This window comes from Ammospiza caudacuta, chromosome 11, assembly GCF_027887145.1.
Source record: "Ammospiza caudacuta isolate bAmmCau1 chromosome 11, bAmmCau1.pri, whole genome shotgun sequence".
In the NCBI taxonomy this organism is placed as follows: Eukaryota; Metazoa; Chordata; class Aves; order Passeriformes; family Passerellidae; genus Ammospiza; species Ammospiza caudacuta.
In genome coordinates, this window is record NC_080603.1 from 23,966,143 (window position 1) to 23,991,503 (window position 25,361).

Consider the following 25,361-nt stretch of genomic DNA (forward strand, 5'->3'; position numbering starts at 1 on the left):
ACGTGAAAATGTATTAACAGAAGATATTTTATGTACGTCCAAATCTGCCAATAGCTTGAAGACATATTCTGCAGGAGGCTAGCAAGAAAAAGTGTGTTTCACTTGTGGGGTTTGCAGCCAAACTCTCATTCTTGAGGCTTCTTTTCCCTTTCTTCTCCATGATACCTTTTCCTCAACCATCAGAGGAGCAGGAGCAGGCAGACCTTTTCCCCAGCCTGTGCCTTCTTTCAGCTGTAGGAGCCTCACAAACAGCACTGGCTCAAAGGGGTTTTTTTCCTCTTAGAATGCTAAAGGAGCAGCCCCAGAGTACAGGAGCTAAACTGGTGTAAAACTGGTGTCCAACTGGTGTGAGAGCAGAGCCCACTTTGGCAGGGGATGGGCTCAGTGCTGGCTGCTCCTCCTGGGATCCATCCAGAGGTGGAGAAAGCAGATACAGGGCAATCTTCACTCTGTCAAGGTCTTCAGTGTATAATGCTTAGAAGTGGAAAATAGTTTCAATTCTTTAAAATAAGGATTTTCCTCTTCTTTCTCTTCTCTTCAGTTCTCTTCTAAAGAATTGAAAATAGTTTCAGTTCTTTAAAATAAGGATTTTTCTCTTCAATTCTTTAAAATAAGGTTTTTTTTTCTTCTTTTGTATTTCAGTGTGTCCTTGGGGTTTGCATTCTTCCATAGGTATCATTTATTTCACAGCAAACAGTCGTGGTGAGACAGCCTGGACTTTAATTTCTGGGAATATCTTTTTAGGCTTGTTTTTGTGGCTATATAACAACATTATGTTATCTATCCATCTCTCATTCCACTTCCTGATATACAGAATTATCAGGACTACCCATCAGTCACTCTTGTGTTTTCTAGCCCTCGGTGCCCTGTCAGTTCTTAGGAGATTTTTCCAGTACTACAGCTACACTGATATTAGTGATTATTAAAAAATTATATAATATCTTTAAAAACTCTGTTGAGATGTGGAACACCATCTAAGGAAAAGTAAATTTTTGACTGGAGTTATATAATTTCCAGTTTCCTGAATGTTCGAGTGAAGAAAGGCAGTTAACTAAGGTACAATTTTTTTCAAAGGGAAAAAAAATAAAGCAGCAAAAAACAATATAGAAGAGCAGGAGATCTGCTTTTGCAATTATGTACTAATGAACTGGGGCTGAGCCCCACCTGATGTTGTCCTCCCCAGCCTTTCATGCACCCAGGCTGTCCAGCTGATTTCTTTCCATGATTGCAACAGGATTTCTCAGATTTTCAGAAACTCTCACAGTGTTTTTATGCACCTGATGTGTCAGATGTCCTGAGAGGGGAAGGGACATTGGGAGGTACAGGGATGAAAGTCACTCAGTATAAAGAGAAAATGAAGATTTTAAGGTTGATTGTGCATCTCCTGAGCTTCACCTCAGCACAGCTGTTCCGGGACCTGCTCAGCTGTGCCAAATCAAGGTGAAATTGGTTCCTCTATTTTACACTTGTTTGCAAGGTAGTTAAGGCACAGAAAGGTCAGCTCTGTGCTGGGCAGAAGATGGGGCTCTCTCTTCCAAGCGCTTTGCTGTTTGTCCTGTAGGACACTGTAGAATGTTCTGCACCCTGCTCTGGATGAAGCTCTGTGTGGAGCCATGATCTCAGGTACTGCTCGTGTAGTGGTTGGTTTGGGCCAGGGGGTGATTTTGGGCTTTTGCCAAGTGTTGGGGGTGATTTTTGGGCTTTGGCTGCTGCTTTTTGCTGCCTGTGGCTGATATTGGGAGTGTTTCCATCTCCTGGATGTAAGCGTATGCTGTAACAGGAGTCTCAAGGTGTCATCCCAGACCTGGTGTCAAAATGTTATTTCTTCTGTAATTTGGGCAGAGGCTACAAAAAATGGTTTGATAGTTCCTTGATACATAACTACTTTCCTTTTTTTTTCTGTTAAGTTTTCACTTGTTTAGTATTGTTTCTACTGGTGCTGCTTTTCTTTTCAGAGTTGGTTACAAAATCCCAAAGCAATGGGAGGAAGAGGTTTTTTTCCTCCCCTGTGTGCTTTTTCAGATCATGTTGGAGATTAGCTTGGGGGAATGACAAACCACTCTGTTCCCAGCACAGTCTCCCCATCCATAGCTAAAACATTATGGGAGCTGGTGTTGGATGCCCTGTGTGGTTTCACTTTGTGTTGCAGCCTTTAATGCCAGCTCTTCTGCTGTTTCTTCTTCCAGTTCTGTGATTCTGCCGTGTTGTCTGTACTTTCCTTGATGTATAAAAACACTTATAAAAAAGGGAAAAATTAATTTCTGGCTGCAGGTTTGGGTGACCATTGGGCAGCAGGAGAATCCAGAGTGTTTCTCAGTTTCCTGCTGCCCTGGTCAGCTGTGTGTGAGAAGGGACATGGTTTTAAGGATGCTCAGGGCCTGCCTTTCTCTTGAACGCTCAGTGTGCTATGAGAGCTTTGCCTGTTGCATTTGCAGTGGTGGAGGTGATTGAACAGCACCACCTTGCTCTGGTTTTGGTTAACAAGCAAGAAAAGATGTGCTAATCCTAAAAGGGTGTCTGATAAAACCAGCAGAGCTGTCCCACAGGGGCTTTGCTGACCACAGCAAGGGTGAGGTGTGTGCTGGAGGCCCTTGCTGATAAGGAGCATCCTCTGGAGAGGGCAGGAATTACTGAAAGGGCTCTCCAGCTTCTTGTGCTGGGCTGGGGGGATTTCCCATGTTGGTGCTGGTGTTTCCCACATTTATGGGAACCACAGGCTTCCCAAAGCCAGCAGCACCTCTGCTCTGAGCAATACCAGCAGCAGGAACCTGCTGATCCCTGCAGGAGGGGGTGTGAAAATTTCTGTTCCTGATGCTCTGCTGAAGGTTTCTTTTTTTTTTTTTTTTTTTTTTTTTTTTTTTTTTTTTTTTTTTTTTTTTTTTACCATGTAGAAAAGGACCTGCATGTCTGATGCCCTAGGTGAAAAATCCAGCCATTTTAGAAGCTGGTGTGTGCACATGGGTGAAAATGTGTCAGTGTGTGCTCTAGCACTTCTTAGCTGGCTTATCCATGGATTGGGGTTCAGTGGCACCCACGTTGTGGCTGGACCTGTGGAGTCTGTGAGAAACCTGTAAATTAATTTCTGACCAGACTGAGGCATCATTTGCCGTTTAAAGACTGTAAATCTGTGTTTATCCAATGTTAACAGATGTAACATAAATGAGTTCCTGTGCTGTCTGCTGGTCCACTAATGGCACTTGTTTGTAAGTGCTTTATGTTAACAGCTATTTGATGGTGCCCATTAGTTTTTCCCAGGTTAATGTTATATAATAAAGTGAATGCTGGGCCAAAAGCAATAGTAATACGATAAACAAAAAAATCCAAATGCTGGGTGAGAAATGTAATGGAGCGAGGGCTGAACTCTGGTGGGAGTTTGGTTTAATCTAAAGGTTAAAAAATGTTATAATTTGGGTTTAAGTAAATTGGCTCTTTAGTCCCAGAGGTCTTGCTCTTGTACTTCTTGTGCCTCCAAAGCTCCCACTAATGCCGATGGGAGTCCTGGGCGCGCGAGAAAAGCGGGTTCAGGTACTAAAGTTACAGATTGGCTTGGACCAAAACCCCTAATCCAAATACCTCCGGCTTTTGAAAGCATTTGCCAATTGGATTTGAATCTGGACACAAACATTGTGGCTTGAGCTCATCTGAGCTCACTTACATCTGTGTAAATCTGTAGTATGGCCCCGATCCAGCAAAGCACGTAAATATGTGCTTAATTTGACTTCAAGGGGACTATTGTGCGCTTAAAGCTGAGCATGTGTTTAAGTGCTTTGCTGGACTCAAGTCCAAATACATGGGAGTCAATGAAATGACACCAAATAGTGCCGTGTAAGTGAGATCTGAAATGAACCAAAATGTTTGCGTTTCTACCTGGAAATGAACACCCTGCTCACATCCTACGTATCCTGCGTGCACTTTGTGTTTTCATCCATCTGCACATAATGCATTCTTTACGGTAACCTGTCCATTCCGTACAGTAAAAGAAGAAATATACTTTGAATTTTCCTGCTCTATTACTCATATTTCATGAAATGTGTTCTTATGCCAAGTGTCTGTTTATATATATTTATACATGTTGTTTCTTTATTGATATTGGCAACATACAAGAAGAAAAGAAATATTTTACAGTTAAAAACTTGTAAACAGTTTTATCCCTCATTTAAAACCTTTTTTAAAAGAGTTTACCTGATGTGGTCAAATTACTTGAACTTGTTTTTGGTTTTGCCAGTCTGACCAATATGAAAAGCATTTGTTAAACGTGCAGGTTTGTTTTTAGCTCAAAATACACATTTTAAACATGTTTGCAATTAACTGACACATGAATGTGCCCTTACACTCAGCTACTAAATGCCACTTTTGTACTTTAAATCCCACTTTTAGTGATTGCCACGCTACATAAAGCTGTCAATGAATATTTTCACATGAATACATTAATGCTGTTAAAAGATCATGGATTGCTTGTCAGCTGCTGCAGCTCACTGCAAAGAGAACACAAAAGGGTTAATTGAGCTCAGCCCTGCAAAGGTGGCAGAGGCATAGACTAGGACTGGGAATTAAACCCAAAACAAATACAACAAGATATAGCCCTTGTGCCTTGGTATGACAACCACAATGCAGACATAAAGAAGTGTGAGCTGCAAATGTCTGTAGGTTATTAATGAGGTAATAGAAGCAAAATTAGGTATCAGCAGGGTTTGGCTCTGTTTGAATAAAACTGAGATCTTTTATCTCGGAATATGCTAGGAAAGACTCATAAGCTGTGATTTGGTGGTCTAGGCTGTGCCCTTCTTGGTTGTGGGAGTTGACTCATGCCATTTAAACTCACCAGTGTTTTCTACTCAGGGCAAACAGATGTGGGATCAGATACAGAGAAGGGCTGGCAGGGAAAAGGTTTGCATGGCAGTTTATGAGGAAAAATGCTTTTGTGTGCTGACTTCTGCATCAAAAGGATATTTTGCACTTCAGCTTTGTGTGTCTGGAGAGAGGATTCTTGCAAAGCCAGTGTGGGGGAAGCACATAGTGGCAGTGCTAAAACACCTCTGTGTCCAGCAGAGCTCTGCCCAGGCTGAGCCTGGATCTCTGCTGATTTCAGCAGCTTCCCTCGGGATTTACTTCAGCCTTGGTGGGAGCAAAGTATGGCCACAGACTCCTGATCAGGTCTTGGTGTCTGTGCCCTGTAAGAGTAAACTTTTCTCCAAAATAATGGCAAAACACTCCTTTCCTGAGTCTTGGGGAAGCTGACAGGCAGAGCTGCAGCTGATGCATTGTGTGGAGTGATCTGCTCTGCCCCATCCCTTCTCAGCCCCACTGTCTCTGAAGTAAGTGACAAAACTCCCATTAACTTTAATGATGCAGAATCGACCCTAAATGGATAAGGTTTGTCTTCAACAAAAATCCCTGGGGGATTCAGTTACATCATAAATGTATTCAGTGGTTGTGAAGTGATTCTGGTGTACGCACAGCCAAACCCTGAATTCCTTCTCAAGTAAGTGTCTGGGTGAGGATTGATTACAAATCCTGCTCCGAGTTACACCCGCTCAGCTCCCCCGGAGCTGATGGCATTCCTCCTCCTTTCCCTTGCATGGACAGAGGCTGAGCAGAGCCTAGCACATCCTGCTCTCCTCGGACAGGGGTGGGAGGGATGGAGTCTGTCCCTATGGATCTGCAACGCTCCTCCTGACCCGGTGCGGCACCTGCGGGGTGGTGGAGGCTGCACCAAGGGCGGTTTTGGCCCCTCAGCCTTTGAAGAGCTCTGGCATGATGTAATCCCAACCCTGTAAGCTGCTGCGGGACCCTGGGGTTGAGAGATGCCCTATAAATCTCCGTGGCTGGGTTTTGTTACCTGCCCGCTCTGTTACATGACTAATGACTGCAGGTAAAGAATGGGCAGTGCAGAAGCAGGTAATTAACAAAAACATCCTTCTGTGTTTTCTGCTCAGCTTCCGTGACTGGTGTTTTCAGAAGCTGGGCAGATATGATTTGCAGCCTCCCTCTTTCACCAGAGCAGAGGCAGGGCTGGTTTGAAACCTAGCAATCCCTGAATGCTTCCCCAGTTTCCTGCCCTTGCATTTGATGCAGCCAGGGCTGGTTTGCCAGAGAGTCACTGGTATCTGCCTTGATGTGACGTTTTTGTGCTGCAGTTAAGTTGTTGGTGTTTTTTTTTTTTTTTCTGGAGCATGGGCTGCTTTGAGAGTGGCCTGGTGCAAGTGCATTAGCAAAGTGAGCCTGCTGTAAAATATTGCTGCATCCAGCTGCCCTGTCAAGAGGTCAAGCTATTTGTCCCGTCCAGACAGGGTGTCTAGCTCTCCTGGCAGCATCCCTTGCTTTGGCATGGGAAAACCTGTTTTGTTTAGCACTAGGGAAACAATATGTATAAATAGTAATGCTTGAACCCAAACACTCCTGTTGTCTTTATGCAGGGGCTGCTGTGTTACTGGTTATTTTATGATAGATTTCTTCCCCCCCCGCCACCCTTCCAAAGGACTTGAGTCCCAGCCTGCAGAATAGCTGCTGTTGAGTGGAAGCATTCCTGCTATTTTCCCCTCAATTCAGAGGAAGCAATGCACTTGTTGTGTTACCTTGGTGAATCGAAAGTGGTTTTCACTTCCCTTAATTAAGCCTGCTTTGGTGCTGGCCCCTCCAAGATGGAGAGCGCAGCGCACTCAGGAGCGCTGCCGCTGATTTGAATTCCTAAATTCCTCTCCTTGCAAACTTCAAAGGCAAGTATATTGCTCTGTCTAAAAGGCACCAATTATGTAAACCCTGGGCTATTCAGTGTGTTCCATAATTATTTATTTTCAGCGAAAGAGGTTTTAACCCAAACTAGACAGAAAACTGGCATTTCTCCAGTTATTAGATTCTATTGAAAAAGGTATTAAACAATGGGCAGGGTAACATGGTAGATTAGTGTCCCTTCATCTTCCTGACCTGGGCATGTGTCAGAGCTGTACTGAGCTGACCAAAATTACTTTGATTTGATGGCCATTAAAGGTCAGGAGCAGAATGGGATCAGACGCCTTGGTTGAGGCTGAAGTACACAACATTATATATGGATAGTAATTAAGTTGTTTCATTTAATAAGCACCATCAGATTTAAAGGCATTGTTACAGTATCGGGGCACTGAGAAGGAGAGAGGCAGCCAGGATATGGGCTGGGGGAGAGAGAAAGGGTTCTGGAATGAGTGAAATGTGTCCCTGGAGTAATTTTTTATTTTATAAACTGAATGCAAACCTGATGGAGAACTATGGAAATGAGCAGTCATGCTGGATACATACACACACTCTCTCAATATTCCTATACTGTGGGTAATGAAAAGTGCCTTCAGGGATGGGGTGGCCTTACCATTCATCAGTGCCATAGCCTTAAGTGGGTAATAACTAAGAGCTCCCATATCTAGTGTGTATATAAATTCTAGCTCCTCAGTATATTTGCTTCAGACTGTGTTTAATTTATACAATTCCTTAGCTTTAAAGCTGTCAATTGATAACATTCAATCTGCAAGCCTGACTGATAAAAGGGAAGGGAAGAAGTATTCTCTAGTGACTAGAGCAGGGGAAGGGTGTGGGGGCCAAAGATGCAAGTGGTGCTTCTTCCAGGCTTAGCTCCAAGGCCAAATGACACCCCCTGCCCTCCCTCCCTACTGAGTTATTTGTTTCTTTACCCTCTTGGGACACAAACTGGCCCCTCTTCTTGGCAGGTGTTGGCTGTATCTGCAGCAGGCACCTGCCATGAGGATGAAGGTATCTCTCTCACCTCCAACAATAATGACAATCTGCCTCTGGCCCTTGTGAGTTTGGGAGAGGCTGTCAGTGGTGGCTCCTCTGCCACGCATATTCCAGAGATGCCTGCAGGGTTAATCACTGTTTTTGAGAGGGTTGATGATAGAGCCAGCTGGCTTTTGGAAGGAGCAAGGTAGCAGAGAAGCCTGCAGCACAGTACAATAAAAGGAGACTGATAATTGAGGGCTCAGCAGGAATTAACTGCCCTGTGGATGCTGAACCTGTGCTCATGCAAGAGTTGGCTCTGCCCTGGGACACAGAGGGGATGAGGGATGTGAGTCTCCATGACCAAGTGCTATGTCAGTCACTGAAACAGTATAAAGAGAACCAAGCTCTCACACTACAATAAATTTGGAAAGTTGAAGGGAAAATGGCCAGGCAGTTTGGAATTCAGCTTGTGAACCAAATACTGCACGTTTTTCACTGCACGAGACCAACTGTGATTAACAGGACGCTTTGTTCTTGACCCATATTTCAAGTGCCCCTGTCTCAGGAAGGGACTGGTCTAGAGCTTGGCTCAGTTTCCCTTCATTGTAAGATGTACTGGTTCCTCCTGACCCCAAGCTGCTGCTGGGCTGCAAAGGCTTCCCAGCACCTGTCTGTCCCACAGGTGGCCTTTCCTGTGGCACAGTGACAGCTCCTGCACGGGTGGCTGCAGACACTGCTGGGACTCACAGAGCTGAAACTCTGCAGAACCTGGTGATTCCCACTGGCCATCTTGGTGCTGGTCCTGGGGTGAGGCACAGGGTTTTGCATCCCACTTTGGGCTCTCTGGTCTGGAGGCAGTGAAATCAAGTGGTGTTGCTGGGGGGTTTGGCCAAGAGATGCCCATTGGGATCCATCACAGGGTGCAGCAGAGCAGGTCCTGGTCAGGGCAGATCTCGAGGAGAGCTGCTGTCTGTTTCCCTGCTATAGGGTTACACATCTGGCTGATAGAGGGACCAGGAGGTTAACCTGGCTTTCAGGGTAATTTTTTCCACTATATGGGACTTTGAGAAATGTCATGTCTTGCATGTGGAAGGTTTTTAAAAGTAATTTAATATATTGATTGGAAAGGAACAATAATGAGAGTGGACTGGTTGGGCACTTTGTAGATGAGACATGCAGAGATTTCTTGTTATGAAAGAGTTGTGCTGTGTGGACTGGTGTGTTTATTGGTTTGTGTGAGAGGAAATCCCAGTTCCCATGGTGGTCAGCCAGTTCACTGGAGACTATCTATGCAACCTGGCCTCCAGGATACACCTGAAACTCCATGTAGTACCTTGAAGCATAGTTTGATAAAATTCTCTTTAATTCTGAGCTGCTCCACTAGAAGCCACTCGATGCTTAGTCTGTAGTGCTGTAATTTGAATAAAAGGAAGAGGAGTAACCTACTAGTAGTGCCTGCAGGAGCAGGACAAATATTCTTATGAATGTGTAGGATGGTCTAAACCCAGAGGGTGTTTTATAAGTTCAGCTGTAGTTTTAAAAGGCTGGAACTTTGATGTTACTGTTGATGGGAGCTGTGGAGCACAAACTTTGCTGGTTTCAGGCAGCCAAGAGTGGAAATGATTGCGTGAACTGGGAGGTGCTGGATCCGGCCGAGAGCAGTGTGGGACGAGCAGGAAGCGTGGTGTGGGGCAGGCAGCCAGGAAGGGGGTGTGAGGAAGAGTGGGTACCACGTTCCTGGAAAGCTGAGGTTGTGAGGAAGCGCTCCTGGCCGTGGGTGGACACGGGTGTGGAGGCAGGGTGCTCGTTTTGAGATGCACATCTAAGCAGAAATGTACTGGCCGGGCTGGATTTGGGTTTGCTGTGGGCTCAGATTCAGGAGTTAAATTGGTTTTTGGCTTAGCAATGCCCCATCCATGCTCCTTGCTGGAGACACTGTGTTTCTTTGTGAAATGGAGAAGTTGGCTTTTGTGTCCGCTGCCTACTTCTACAAAACTCTTATTGCTCCCTGCATCCGTGACCCAGCCTCTCCAACAGCCCGTTTTCAGTCACCACTGAGCACATTATTTAGCAAAATAACTGCACTAGATGAGGGTTCCAGCACAGTCAATAAAAAATCATTGAGTAGAGATAAATAAACTTGAAACAGGCATCATAATTAACCTGCTGTGGAGGAGATCAAAACAATTTAGCGACGTTTGAATGTTTGGCAAAGGGGTTTTCAGCTGGCACCTGCTTGGCCCAAACTCTTTGGATGGGAGAAAAATTTGCTAAAAAATTACTCGAAATGGCCCAAATTGCACTTCAGAGCTTGATTGCCTAAGATAGGAAACCAAAAGAGGCAAGGTTTGCCAAAGAAAGGCTGCGAGGTCTTGGAGAGCCACGATGGAAATAAACCTGTTGAAAGCTAAACAAGACCACGCATCCCCAGTACAAAAGAAGGAAGGAAGGTGATCACGGCTAAGCTGGTGCTCTCTGTGAAACCCCTCTCCCCTTCTAAGAATACCCTTTCAGTATATGGGTCAGGAAGCTTCAGCCTGGCTGCCTGGCGAAAAACAAAGCGATTGTTTGGTGGTATGTTAATGCAGCAGGTGCAGTTTTATTTAAACAAGAGGTGGCTATTGTTTTCTGGAAGTGTGGTGATTTACAGGCTCATAGCTTATCCTGGAGGATCAGGGTGTTAAGTCATGTGTATGTATGTGTGTTTTAGCCCAGGGTGGCCCTTCTCCTGTGTCTGCAGCCCTGAGCCAGGAGGAACTTAAAGGGAACAGTGCTGGTAAAGTCAGGGATGTAAAGCCAGGAGAGATTGGGGTCAAACAGGTAAATTACTGAATGTGGGGGCCTGGATCTGGAATGAGAGGTGTGGTCTCCAGTATATGCCATGTGTAGTACCCTAGCTGGCCTCAGTGGGATTTGTGTGAGGATTTGTGAAAAGAACCTGGTCTTATAAGAACTGCTTTGCCTAGCAAGCCATGGGAGAGAACAGGAATTAACAAATGTCTTCATTCCTGGCAATTATTTTCATGTTTTACCTCTGCAGCTGAGGGCAGATTAGTTAAAAATGCAGTGTGTGATCTGGCATCTCCCCTCTTCATGTCCTTATTGATTTTGCTTTTCTTGAGCTTCGTCCAGAGCAGACAGAGAACAGGAGACCCCTCTTGTTCCATAGCAGAGACACTGACTTGGTGGGCTGGAGAATGGTCCACCTACAGCAGGAAAGCCCAGCTGGTTTCCCTTCCATGGGGCTTTAACACTGTGGCAAGAGGCTCTTGCTGATCCTTGCTGTTGGCATGGTTCTATATGGTCTGGGCTTAATTTTTAAATTTTACTCCACGTAACTTCATTGGCTACATACAGTTGTACCAAAGTGTAAGTATTTTAGAGAAACAAAAAAAGCCAAAAGTTGTGGTTCATCCACTTACACCAATTATCTTTGTGGATATTGATGTTTTGGAGCAAAAAACCCTCTTGTTTGCCCTTTCTTTTAGCATTGGGGTTGAACATGATGTGAGTGTGACGTTGATGATAACACCAGACTTGCCCAGCAGCAGGATCTGCCCTGAGCAAGCCATGGTCAAACCCCTGGGAATATCCTGGCCAGGTTATCACGGGGCTATTTTGGGATGCTTTGGAGGTCAGGTGTCCTGTGCCTGTTGGGCTGAGCCCCTGCACCTCCCTCCCTGCCCTATTCCTCACTTGGCTTGGACCCAGAGACTTTGGAACGGCAGCTGGGTGCTGCACTTTCACTCGTGGTGATTAATATTGCTCTAATATTTGTCTGATGTAGCTCCCACTGCCGGGCAGGGCAGTGCCCTGTTGAGCTGCTCATTGTATGAGCTGTAGTAAATGACTGTCCCTTCCTCCCTGAGATCACAGGCTAAAATTAATTGTGATTTTGACATGCAGGGTACTTTCTGGCTAAGAGCTGTTATTATTTTTTAATTTTTTTTCCCATAGAAACAGAACATTTTATTACTTTTGCTGAAGAAATCCACGTTATCAGTTTCCTTTCACGCAACAAAACGCCCTCCCAGTCTTTAAACATTAAATGCTTGAAGCTCATTCTGTGCTTTGCATGTAGAAAACACTTCAGAAATGCCAAGTATCCTTCTTATTATTTTTCCTCATGGAGCTTCCAATTCACTGAATTCACCAAGCCAAGATAACACCATCTCGGAGGGCCAGTGCTGCGACAAATTTACAGTCTGGGAGCTTGTATCTTTCCAGGCAATTGTCTTCAAACAGACAGTGAATTTCTGCATGTTGGAGTCTCAGAGCTGGAGTTTCTTCTGAGAAATGGCCGAGTCTGCCACCACTGAACCCCTGAGTGACAGCAAGTGCTTTTCGGCTTCTGTTGTGAATTTTTTTATATTTTTTTTTAAGGAGGGTTGGCAGCCTGAGCTATTCTCAAGGATTTGGAAAAGAGCCACAAACAGGAATTATTGAACAATTGCTCTGTGAAACTTAAGATAACAGTTTGTTCCACCACAGTGGAATTGCTTTGTGGTAGAAGGAAATTATCTTTTTAGCTCTTGATTAACATTATGTGAGAAAAATAAAATTAAAGCCTGATTGTATCTGTGGCTGAATGGAATGCGTGTTCGTGCGAGGGGAAGAGGGGACAGATGTTTGTGGGTGACACATACGGAGATGAATGTTTGTGACACCTCAGATTGTAGGTGATTCATGGATTAGGAATGTTTTTAATGTTTGGAAAATTCCTTATTGCTTCTTTATTGTCAGACCAAGGCTCACCCTGTGCTCAGTGTGAGTGTGAATACTAGATCATTAATGACAGTAAGCACATACCATGATTTGGAAGTTGGAAAGCGTGTTTTCTTTTGGTGCAAATTAATATTCTCGCTGTTACGAGTTTTGGTGCTTTTGGTTGGTGCACAGAAGCAAACAATAACTTGCATCTCCATAGTTACCCCATAAAATAGTACACTTGGCCATGAGTTTATCACGCATGCTTATTAAAAGTAAATAATATTACTGGGAGCCCAAGTACATTTTTAACATACCAGCTCAATCTGGCTGCCTTGGAAGTCACTGGGAGACTTTTCTCCTGCTGGAGAAGCAGATGCTGAGGAGAAGGTGTGGGGCATTGATGGCAGAGGCTGCACCTGTAGAGCAGCCTCATCATGTGAGTGCAGGATTTTGGTTCAGCAGGCTCTGTGTTGGACCTTCAGCTGAGAGAAATGCATTGAGGGGTGCCCCAAAATGGCCATACTCGGGTGTTTTTCATGAAAACCCCATGGCCATAGGTAGGAGTTGCCCCTTCATATGGGGGGAGTGTCTGCCTGGAATGGGTGCCCTGAAGGAGGGAAGCCCAGGGACGTGCAGGAAGGTGATTTGTGTGGTGCTGTGGGGTTTTGAAGGATCTGTGGCTCCCCAAGCCCCAGAGCTGGGCTCTGCAGCCCCAGTTTCCTGCCCACCCCAGGAGCTCCCTGCTCCCCACCGTGGCAGCTCTGACACCCTGCCACTCAGGGGGAAGCTCTGAGGATGCCGAGTTCCAAACATGAACTTTCTAAGCAGGCCAAATTTCTGCTGTGATCTCCCAGCTCAGCGCCTGTGCTTATCTGTGTTTGCAAGACACGCTGGGAGATCAAAATATGCCCCTTTTTGAGGCGATAGGAAAGAGACAAGATGCTTCTTTAATCATGTCTGATAAATTCTCGCTTGTAATGAGAGCCCTAATTAAGGGAAATTACCTATTGGAAAAGAGTTAAAAGGGGCCCCGTACTCCTTCCAGCAAACTTAAAGACAAAGGGAAGTTTCTAACAATGGGTCACTGGAGATGCATTTCCGCCCAGCTTTAAAAAACAAGGTACTGTCTAGCTGATGAGCGGTGAAGGCGAGCAACGAGGCTTTGATGAGCCTTCTCCTGCTTCCTGATATTGTGACCCTCTTAACAAACACTGCAGACGAAAATCAGCATGCCTTCGGTATGCTGTAAGTGCAGGCAGGCTATCTGAAGAGATGCCTCACTCTCAGGATATGGTTTAAATCCTGTTTTGAATAAGGTTTACATCCTTGTCACTGAAATAATATTTTTGTACCGTAGAAATCAATGTGAAGAGACGAGCAGACAGGTCCCCCAATATGTAAACAACCTATCTTTGATGTCACTTCTTACTTTTTTCTTGTCCCAAGGAATACCCAAGGGTTTAGCAGTTTAATTTTATTTTCATGTATCTGTTTATGATGCCAGAAGGTGTGCACTGTTCTTGATTTCAAAACCCCAGGATGGGAGGTGCATGATCTGGGTTCTGTTTTGCCCTTATTGCTCTGAAATCAGCACTTTTGCTTCCACTTGGGTGGTTGGGGAAAGTTCTGGTTTTCCAGTCTGTGATTAGAGTAAAAACAAGAGGGATTCTCTCTGGGTGCAGGGGGGAAAAAGAAATGAGCGTCTGTAGGTCCAAGAGTTTTGGTCACTGTGATCATCTGGAATGAGCTTTCCACGTATCATTAATTTCTCCTCGATGGCGCATGCTGGAGTGAGCTGAATGTGGTGCTCCAGACATACTTCATGTACTGATCTCTCCTTGGGCTGCTTTGCAGCCTGATCTCAGAGTGTCTTGCAGGGAGCATCGGTGAGAGGCAATGTATCTACTGTCCTTTTAGTGCACAAACTTCAAATCCTGTTTGCAGTAAAGCAACAGAAAGCTGGATGTGCAATAAAAATATGAGGGTTTGCTCGCAAATACAGCAAGTCTCAGTTCCAGTATCAGATGTTGGCACCAGGAGTGCATGAACATGAGCTGTTTGCAATCCTCCTGTCAGGACTGTTGCATTCAGCATGCAGAGCTCTACCTTCCATCTCCGAGACCTGAAAACATTTGAACTGACATCGAGATTTTTCAGCCTGCATTGGTTATTAATATAAAGAGCATCACTGATCAAACTGTAACTTTGTTCTATGTTATACTGTACTTGTTTATTTTTTCTTTCTGTGAAGCAAATCATCAGCAATTTTCCCCATCAGTAAGATTTTTTTGTTTCACAAAACCACAACCACAACCAGCAGTGGCTTGAGTCATGTTATTTCTTTATTGTTAGGCATTTGTAATGTATTTTTATTACTTGTGATATGAATGTGGCTTAGGCGTGTTTAACCACCTCATTCAATTCCCAACACCTCTGTGGGATGGGTGTTGCTGTTAGTTCTTGTAAAATAAGAGTAAATTGGGTAGCACATAAATGAAACTATTTTCCTAGAGATCATGGAGGAACACAGGGGGCTGAAATGGGGATACAGAATGCGGTTTGGCCAGTCCTTGTCTAAACCATGAGCTCCTCTGAGCTCTCTGGAGTGAAACATGTGGAGGGGTTGGATCCGTGGGGAGGGATGGGGCACAGGCACTGCTCCAGCTTGGAGCTCCTCAAGTGGTTTGCATTGGCATGCCAGGAGCTTTGGAAGGACACTGGCCTTTCAAATTAATAGCACACTTGAGGATTTTCCAGGTACTGCTAGAAAATTACGTGAGCACACTCCCAAACATAAAACCAGATGTGCCGGGTCAGACCGCAGGCCCCTCCGGCCCAGCAGCTTGTCTCCTGCAGTGGGTGGCCAGAGCAGGGCAGAAGGTCAGGAGATGTGAGTCATGGGATGTCCCAGAAAACTCTCCTGTGTTTGGCACTGACACCTCCCTGGTGGGGAGGTGATAACTGCACACACTGACTCGTCACCAGGAAACTGCTCTGCAGCCTTGGATGTTTGTGCAGCTCCAGGAGCAGCTCAGCTGAGTTCCAGATACCTTCTGAAAACATTTGCCTGTTTCATGATTTGTTGGCACTGGGGTCCAGGTTTCAGTTGAAGCGTGGAGGAGCTGGGTGGAGTGCTGGCTGTGTTTGTGGGCTGGGAGAGGGTGAGCTTTGCTGACACAGAGCCCTGCCTCTGCTGTGTGATGGGCATGTGTGATACCTCACCTGTTGAGCTGTATCTGAATTATCCCTGGAGCTCGCCCAGGGATAATCCGAGCAAAATCCCCTTAAATGTGCTATTGAAATAATTCTCCTGAAAGGTAGTTGTTGGTGACACTGGCAAACCCTGTAAACACAAGCTGATGGTGTCACAATGTTCTAATTTCATTTGATGTAATCCAACCAGGGGCTCTTTGGGGTGCAGTCCTGCTGGCATCCTGTGCAGGCTTATTCCTAATGGTCTGGAAATACATTGCCTTCAGGCAGGCAGAGCTGAGGGGCAGCAGAGGCTGCTGCCACCCTGGTGGCACCTACACCCTTGCTGCCTTTTGGAGATCACCTGGTCCCTGCCTTCTGGCACCTGGATGCCTGTGGTGTCTCTGATGGGATCTGTGTCTGTGAAGGATCCCTGCCTTCTGGTGCCTGTGATGGTCCCATTTCACTGATTGATAAAATGGGAGAAGCATCACAGACAGCTAGGAGTCCTTGGTCTGCTTTTATTTAATAATAATAATAACAAAAATTAAAAACCTTAAATCCTTTGCTCTTTCAGAGCTGCTGTCTGAGCAGTGGAGGAGTCTGCTACATACATGGAAATGTGGGAGGTGTGAGAGTGTGTGAGCAATGTGTATTTAGATGGACTTTTGGTCTAATTTGAAAATTAGTTTGTTTTATGCTGGCTTCAGTTGTAAAAAGGAATGATTAACCCAAACAGGAGCACCCGCGTTACTCACCTTTAATTATGTTTGCAATACATCATGGTGATACGGGGGAGCAGAAAGCCTTTCTGCATCCAGCACATTTGCCTCATAGCATATGGTCCTATGGAAACAGTTTTGATTCAGAGCCCCCAGTAGCATATGGTGAAAAATCTGCCCCTGAAGTCAAATTGAAAGTAGAGGCTGGTCCCAGGCCCCAGAGGACCCCGTGTCTCCTGCCAGCCTGCAGGACCGGAGCTGGAGTATGTGTCACTGTTTCACTCATCATGGAGATTTTATATTTGGTTTGGGATGCTGGTGCATGAGGTTCTGGATGTAAAAGTCAGAAGAGATATAGTCCCTGTAATGTCTGCAGAGATCCTTGTGTCGATAAGGTCAGCAGCAAGTTAATAGATTTTTATCTTCTCATCACATGAACTTAATATAGTGCAACTGTTGGAGGGGAGGGGAGAAACCTTCCTGCCATTATTTTCTGATGTATTTCAGGGGGTTTCAAAAGACAGTGTGTGCCTTAAAAGCCCCTCTTTGCTTAAAATAAAAATCAACAGCTCAAAATTATGAGTAAAAATATTTAAATATGAACCGAAAGCAAAACATTGTGTAGTAACACAGCTAAAACTAATTAGAGCTCAGTGAAGAGAGATGTGTTTCTCCATGGCAGTGATGGAATGGATGAGAAGGGGGATGGAGATTTCCTGCTTCGTGCTCCCAACAGCATCAGACTGAGTTTACTTAAATGATGCCAAAGCAACACTCAGCTCTGTGCTGCTGCCATGTAGTGACGCAGAAGCAGAACCAGGGGCTTTATACTATAAAAATAACCATAAATTCCACTCCACATTGTTCTTAAATCAATGCACTGATGGGAATGAAGACTCTGATTGAGCCCTGGGCTCCTCACAAAAGCTTTGATAAAGGGGGTGAACAGTGCTGATAAATGTGGGTGCTTCTGCCAAGCTGCAGTGAAGAAGAATCAGAAACAGCAACAGCAAGGTGGGCAGGTAGAAAGATGCTCCGTGGCCATAAATACCTGTCATCACCAAAACATGGTGTTGCTCACATTCCCGCCACTATGGTGGAGGGGAGATTCTGTGGTGGCAGGGGAGGGAGCTGCTCCTGCACCAGCAGTGGAAACCCAGGGCTGAAATACGGCATCTCTGTCAGGGGCAGAATCCATGGAGGGACACCGCCGGGTCACGCTGACTAGTAGGGCTCAGCGATCAAACGTGTCACACCTGTCTTGGCCACGGGTGCAGGTGTTCTAGGTCAGCTCTCGCTGTGGTTATCAATCGCTGACAGTTGACAGTTTAATTTTACACCACAAGTACCTCATTACTTGTGTAGGCACTTGAAGAACATGTGGGCACTGGGTTGGATCAGTGATCAATGACAAAGGTTGCGCAGGGTGCAAGTGGTAGCAGTAAAAGTGAAGGTCTCCGTGCATGAGTTGGCAGTGGTGGGGATACATGACAAGGGGAGTTTAGCTGACAAACAGTCTGTCAAGGCTGGAAGAATGGAGGCTTGCCGGAGAGCTGGCGCTCCATTATAAAATACAGCTCGCCATTTAAAAGAGGAGGGGGGGGGGTGTGGAAAAAAGAAAGATAAAAAAAGGCTCTTGCTTTGAAAAACTGTTTAAACAAATTTAATGCATGTGAGGGACTGTAAATTTTTATTCTACGAGCATTTATTTCATGACATGGAAGCATCCAAGTGTTCAGGAATTTTGTATTAAAGTGGAGGTTCTGCTTTCATAGATGTATGCACATGTGGTGTGGCTGGTTCAGGTTGCCCAATGGGTGCAGATTTGAGATGCTCAATGCATTAACCAAACCTCTCCCCATGAGATTCCTCCTCCCTGTGAATTGATAGGGTGATTTACTAAATCTATTGTGACAGGTTTCTTCTGCCACAGTAGGGAAAAATTTGTTTCAACACACTTAAAAGTGTTGCTTTAATCAATCCCATCCAACTTTCGCTTTTGCTGCTTGTTTTCCTTTGCGGAGTTTCCGACATTCTTGTCCATGTCGAATCTACCCGGCGGATTTTGTCACTGGGGCGATGATGGAAGGAAAGAGACATATGGCACTGGTTTGGTAGAGCCGTGGATCTTGCACAAGGGTGTAAATCTTGTTTGCTTGAGAGACTGCACTGAAAGACACTTTGCTCGAGGTATAGCGTAGCTGCGTTATTGAGTGCACCTTATAATAATTAATATGGCTGGAACGGTATTAATGGAAATAATGGGAATTTCACCCAAACCGTAGTAAATAAGGAAAAGACTAATAGTCTTTGCCCTCCGCTGAATTGAACACGTCTTAAAAAAAAGATTCTTGATTATGTCTCACGTGCTGATTAGGTGCAGGCTAACTTTGATCATATCACCTACGGTTCCCACCGAAAGGACACGTGCGGCGCCGGTCGTGGTTTTAGAAATTGTTAAAATGATTGAATAAGCAGCTCAGAAAACACACGGCTCTAAAAAATGAGATGCACACTTCGTGTTGGTGTTTTGTATTGATTTAGTAGCAGTGCTGGGAAGACCTTGTGGTGCTTGGTGTGCAGGCGAAGAGGTCCCTCTCCCACCACTCCCCTGCCAAGCCAAGTCACCGTCATCTTTGCTCTTTTTTAGCCCCAAGGTATGTCCAGTCTTTAGTAAATGACAGTGGAAATGAATCAACCTCATGTTGAAGATGGAAAAAATTTATTTATAAATCATAACAAAGGATCCAAAGGTCAAAACTGGGATTCAGATACATCATAAATATTAATTAACTTTCAAACCAAATCTGGATTTCTGCAGAGTCTGGTAGTACTATGGTATTTTTTTTTTCTCATTCTGTGTCCTCTAATATTTATTTTAAATTCACTCTAGATTGTAGAGAGACAAGTTTTGGAGATATGCTGCTATATCTAGTGATGAAATGAACTTTATAAAATACTAGTGGTATATAACATCACAGCCATCAGAATGGTGATCCTGACTTCAGCTCCGAATAAGTCAGTGTTCAAATAGGCATCTAAGATTATTTTAATTATTTTTTTCTATTACTCTACACAACTTAATGTTAGAAATTTCCTCTCCACATCCATTTTCTTTTAAGTGAAAATAATTGCCTATAAAATTTGGAGTAGGGCCATCCATGATAAAGCATCACATCTGATGGATAAATATAGTACATTTTTGGTGGCTTGGTAAGTGTTGTAATTATCAATAATCAGATATCTTGTTGGGACTAGAATGACTGTAAATTTGATTACTTGAAAAGAAATATTCAAGTCTCTGGCTTATGAACCAAAAATGCTGTGTTGGGTCCTTATGTTGACTTGAAAAATCCCATCAACTGTAGTGGGATGAAGAATTGCCCACAGGGCTGTCTTCATATGGTAGCTTGCCAAACACACTTTAAATTGTCTTGAAATCAATACATCCATGAACCCTCTTGTTGTGTATAGATCTAAATTATCTAACCAGCCACATGCTGGAGGAGTTGTGGGTGTGTTGAACCATTTAAATGCTGTGGCACCACAGATGTGAGAGTGAGAAGGAAACATGGACAAGCAGGAGAATAAGGGCAACTGGGAGAGAAAGGAGCTGGGAGAGATGAGTAGCCTTCTCTGTCCCTGCTGAAAGGATAACATTCCATGGATCCGATGGGACACAAAGGCCTGGAAGGGTTGTGATTGGCAAATGAAAGAAAAATTACTTTGAGAGAGGGATGAAGTTCTGGGCTGTGAGGAGAAGTATTTTGGGTCACCTTTAGGCCAAGTTAGTGAAAATGAACTCTGGACCAGTAGTAGAGCACACACTCCAGCAGAGAGGGAAGAAGCAAAGAAAGGAGAACCAACTGAATTCAAATAGTTCTGATAGCACAAAGGTCTTTTCTTACAAGACTTTGGAAAACCAAGAGTTTTCTGACTTGTGGGTCCAGCTTGCACCAGATAGGTGTCAAGGGAGAACCCACCAAAATTGTTGTTGTGTAAAGGAAAGGCAAACTTTGCCAGAAATATCCAGTATCAGAAAATATCTAGCAGAAAAGAAATTGCCAGAGCCTGTGGTGATCTCCAGTCTGTGCAGTGCCATTGCCTTCACTGTAGTTTGAGTCAGTGGAGTCAGGGAAACAACCACCTTGCATTTTTAAGGAGTTGTTGGGCCATGTGTTTCCCCTGGCGACACTGGTGCAAATCCAGGGCAATCCCACCAAAGCTGGAGATTGCTCTGGCTTTCTGCCAGGTACAGAGGCTTGGGTTTGGCCAACAGAGGTCACTTACACAAGTGTGACCTCACTGCAGTTGGTGCTGCTCCACACTTGAGGTGATTGAGTGAAGAAGTTGGCGCAGTTGCTGCTGAGGAAACAGTGTGTTCATGTTCCTAAATGTTAATTTAAGTATCAGGGATTTTCTTTTCACATTTGTTATTCAGAGCTAAAAATGGGCTGGTCTTTTCTAGCTAAATCAAAATATTAGTTTAGGGTTTATTTTTGTTTTTGTTTTTTTTTTTTTTTTTTTTTTTTTTTTTTTTTTTTTTTGGTACCTCCTTTCTCCTTTACCACAACTCATCTACTTCTAAATTTCCTAAAAGCTTTTTGGATTTAACAGGGATAAATTCTGTGCTGTCCTGCAAGTAGGTTTAGCTTTGCTGCCCATTGTCACCAGTCAAGAAATGAGTCCAGTGCATTCAAATTTCATATAACACATGGTCATGACAGGGAGGGACAGATGGGCCCCCTTCATCCTCCCACCTGTGTGGTGGCTTCTTCTCTTTTGGTTTCTTTTCTGCTGGCTCTCAGCTCTCACTCTGTCTCACTGCTGGGTGAGGTGTATCCCTGTGTCACACTGCTCTTAAGAGGGAGGGATGTAAAATTTTTCAACCACTAATTTTTTTTAAGAAAAGGTTCTGAAATGAAGAGTTTTCAGCAGCATTGATGGGACAAAAGTCATCCCCTTTGTCCATGAGCTTCCCTTGCTGAAGGAGCACTGGGCAGAGTGCTTGGGTTATTTAAAAAGATTTTTCCCCAATGTTTTTAGGGCAAAATGCACTCATCTTTGCATAGGACTAAATATTTGGGGATGAGCGGCTGTTGCTGTGTTGCAGCAGGGATGGTCGGGGTGTTTGTCCCTGCTCAGGGCTCATTCTTCTTGCTGGGTCCTGGAACCAGGGGCTGGGGAAGCTGAGGAGCATGGGCTGTCAAAGGCAGAGATGAGACACGAATCACGGCACATATAAAGCCTTCCTCTGCTCTCATTTGGATTATTTGCAGCTTTTTTTGCTGATTTGCATGACAGTAGAGTTGTGACTTTATTTAGCACTGCTATAATGACTTCAGCACAGCTCAGGAACATCATCTGGTGTCATCTCCTCCATGCAGGGCCCTGTAGGGAAAGGGTGGCAGTGTAAGAATGACAAATGGGATCGGGATGCTTTTCATATGAGTGGATAGTACAGACAGGATGCTCTGGGGGACAGGCAGGGAAATCTGGGACAAGGTGCCATGCAAAGCAAACCCAGCCTGATTTGAAAGGTGTAGAGGATGTGCTGTGATTTTACCAGTGGGAAAGGATGAGCAGGTGGGAGAAGAATGACAAACCCCTACACTTTGATTCTGGAACACTGTGGTGGTTGGGCATGGGGAGTTTGCTGTTTGTTCTTGCCTTGCTGGTCAGATCACGAGCCATGTGCTTTGTGTGAGGGGGAGTAGGAAAGGTTGCCCCTTACTAAAGTCCTGTGAGTCCCCCAAAGACAAGAATAAATACATTATCTATCCTAAATACAAAGAAGGAATGATGCTGGAAAGCCAGGCAGGGTTGGGCGTGGGGCAGGTGAGGAGGTGACAGCTCAGCCCCATGTCAGGATGTTGCAATGGGAGCTGCACATCGTCGCCCTCTCCGCTAGCATGTTAACACTGCTAACATACAGCCAGACTGCAGAAAAAGGTTTTAAAAAGTGCATTTTGTTTCCTTTTGTGGGTTAATGAGCCACAAGTCCCCGTGGGAGAGGCAGAGTTCACTGCCCCGGGATGCTGGGCTCTCTGCAGGGGATGGGATGGGGTGGAAGGAAGCACAGGGCGATGCCCGGCCCACACCAGGAGCGCGTCCGCCCGGTGCTGCTCCGGTGCTCCCCATATTTGGTGGTCTTTAATTTGGCATTACATACTCGGGGCTTGTCTGCAGCTCGTATGATTCAAAGTTCTCCATGGAGTCTAATGTACAAGGCCTGGCCTGTTTTCATTAGGTTTCCTGAGCTCTCCTCCCTTCTCCCCAGTGTTGCTGCACAAAGACACTTTTGTCAGGCTATGTTGGACTCTCCTCAAAATCCAAGCACTTTCAGGAAAGGACTTGGAAGTCTATCTTCTCAGTTTCCATATCCCTTTGCCCTCTGCTCTGGCATTTGGTTTGATTGGTTGTAGAGTTGTCCTTTTTTTTCCCCCCTGCTTCTTTTTGTTGATCTGTCTGTGCTGGAGTCTATCTTGCAAAGCAAAAAGTGTATTGCAAATCGTGCAAGCCAGCTCTCTGTATTATTGCACATTGTAAAGTATTAACTCCTTCAGTCCTCGGCTGGTTTAGGTGTTAGGACCAAAATCATGATAGGAATGTTAAAGGAGTATTATTATATTTTATGTTCACTGCCACAAGTTTAGTAAGAAATTTAATCCCCCCCTCTCTTGCTCACACTCTCTCTCTTTCTCTGCCTCTTTAGGAAAAAAAAAAAGAAAAAAAAGAAAGAAAACTGGCACCAAACTTCCATTTGACTTGGCAACTTTTTCACTACTGTGACTTGATATGCTTTACTAGAAAGGGTAACATGCTAATGTTTCAGAAGAAGCTGATTTTCTATTAGTGAAAGTATGGTATATAAAAGATCAGGCATTGCTATTAAACTCTTCAATCAATGAATTTATAGCCTATTCTAAGTGGTAATGATATAATGGAATGCAATAATTTAATATTGAAAAATATGTTTTGGTTTGACGTTTTGGGGATTCCAGGAAATGCTGCTATTTATATAGCTGCATCTGTGCAAAAATTAAAAACAGGGAAAAAAAAAAAGGTTATAAAAGGAAATACAGCCAAATAGTTTGAAATCAATCTATCCAAGATGCTTTTATAACATATTATACAAAGATCATGTTTGGTCTTTTCATGTATCTGTTTCCTCAGACTATGATTTTATCATGATTTATGCACCCAAGTACTGATAATATAGAGTGGTGGGCACTACTTTGTTTCACGTATTTCTAAGCCAGTTTGTATATTACTTTTTCAGGGGCAGAGGTGGAAATAGTATTTCTGCCTATGGGATATAATTATATTACAGTTCCTACAGAAGAGGGCTAAGTACAGCCCCAATGTTTCAATTAATAATGCACTGTCAACTCTGAGGGATGATATGAAACTGTATTGGATCAAAGATTACCAGCATCAGAGAGGGTTGCTGCTCTCTGCTTTTCTTTTCCCTTTTCTTTTCTTTTTTATGTGCCTGATTGACTCTCTGCAGTTTTTTGAAGAATAATATTTTGCTTGAAAGTAAAATATTGCATTCTTGCAAGCCTGATTAGGTTACTTTTAGGGGTGGGAGTTGGTTCCTTGCTGTATATGAGCAGATGTTAAGCTCCTTCCATTATATTTTAACATCCAACATCTTGCATATACCTTTTAATTGTTAATGTGGTCAGGCAATAAATTCACTGTCTATGGGGAACTAAGAATAATTTTCCAAATTTCATTCTCTCTGGCGAGTTGCTAGGAAATGAAGTGCTTTGGTTAATAATGCATTTAAGATATTTGCAAGATCTCTGTTTAATATTTGTTCTGTATTTACACGAAATTCTGACCAAAAGAGAAAGGGTAATTAAAATACATTTAATTTTTGGTAGCATTTAGCACTGGCTTGAAATGTACTACTAATAATTATGAAATAATTTTGCAGATGAATAGGAAAATATTCTTTGAAATCTGACAAGGTTTATTTGGAATAATGCTTACTTTAAAAAAAAAAAAAAACAACTCCTTTTAGGTCTTACAATTCTACACCTCTTACTGAAAAATGGTTTCCCAGTAGCATACATATCCTATATCAATGTAACTAAATTTATATTGTTATAAATTTTTGAGGTTGGATTCTTGAGTTTTGAAATTAAATAACCACAGTTAACTGTATTAAATGTAGAGTTGAATTTGATGGAAAATAAGTAAAGCACTTATGACAACCTCTGTAAATGCTTAAATACTTTAGTTGTGTTTGTGAGCATTAAATTGTATTATAAGGAGCCAACACTGAGTATACAAGCTCCTGTGGGACACTGTGGACTTTTGGGAGATTAAAAAATCGTGCATTAATGAAATTTTGCAAGTTTTTTATTTAATAGATAGTGCTTTTCAGGGTATGCAAAATAATTGGTTGCGGAACGCTATATGCATCTTTACACTCACACCACATAATGTATATAATTACTTGGAGAAACTGCTTAACTTTAATGGGGCGTTTCTTGATCATATAATAGGAAAACTAACAGCTTTAATTAAGATTTATGAAGCAGAGAGGTAATATATTCTGCTAAATTAGGTAACTATTGGTGGGTAGTGTATTTTTAAGCAATTAAAGGCCCGATCCTGCAGCTCTTTTGCTGTGTAAGCCGTTGCCAGCTCATGCACGGAGTCCTGCTGCCACGTGAGGGAGGGCTGCAGGAATCTTGTGTTTTACTGTCCCTAAGGCAGGGCAGAAAAGAGCTGTGGGTATAGGCTGGGTTTATTCCTGGTTTTAGGCCTGGCTTTGAGTAGATTTTCCTACTACAAGTGTAGCAATCACCAGAAGAAGCAGTTGGCATTGCCCTTGGTGGCTCATGTGAGTGGTGAATCAACTCCAAGAGGGCTCATCGCAGGAGGGAAGTGCAAGCAAGGCTGTTTGGGGATAAACTGGAATGAGGAGCAGGCAAGGGATTGTTTCCATCTGGAAAACTATCCATCAGAAGAGAGGTGCAAGGGGCTGTGATGTGTGGGTTACCACAGGCTGGAAAA

The 25,361-nt window shown here is 43.9% G+C and overlaps 1 protein-coding gene across 2 annotated transcripts in view; it reads left to right on the plus strand.

Annotated features, from left to right (window-relative positions):
• Positions 1-25,361, plus strand: part of MECOM (MDS1 and EVI1 complex locus) — a 325,210-nt gene that overhangs the window by 12,844 nt on the left and 287,005 nt on the right. The gene's annotated exons all lie outside the window — the stretch shown is intronic.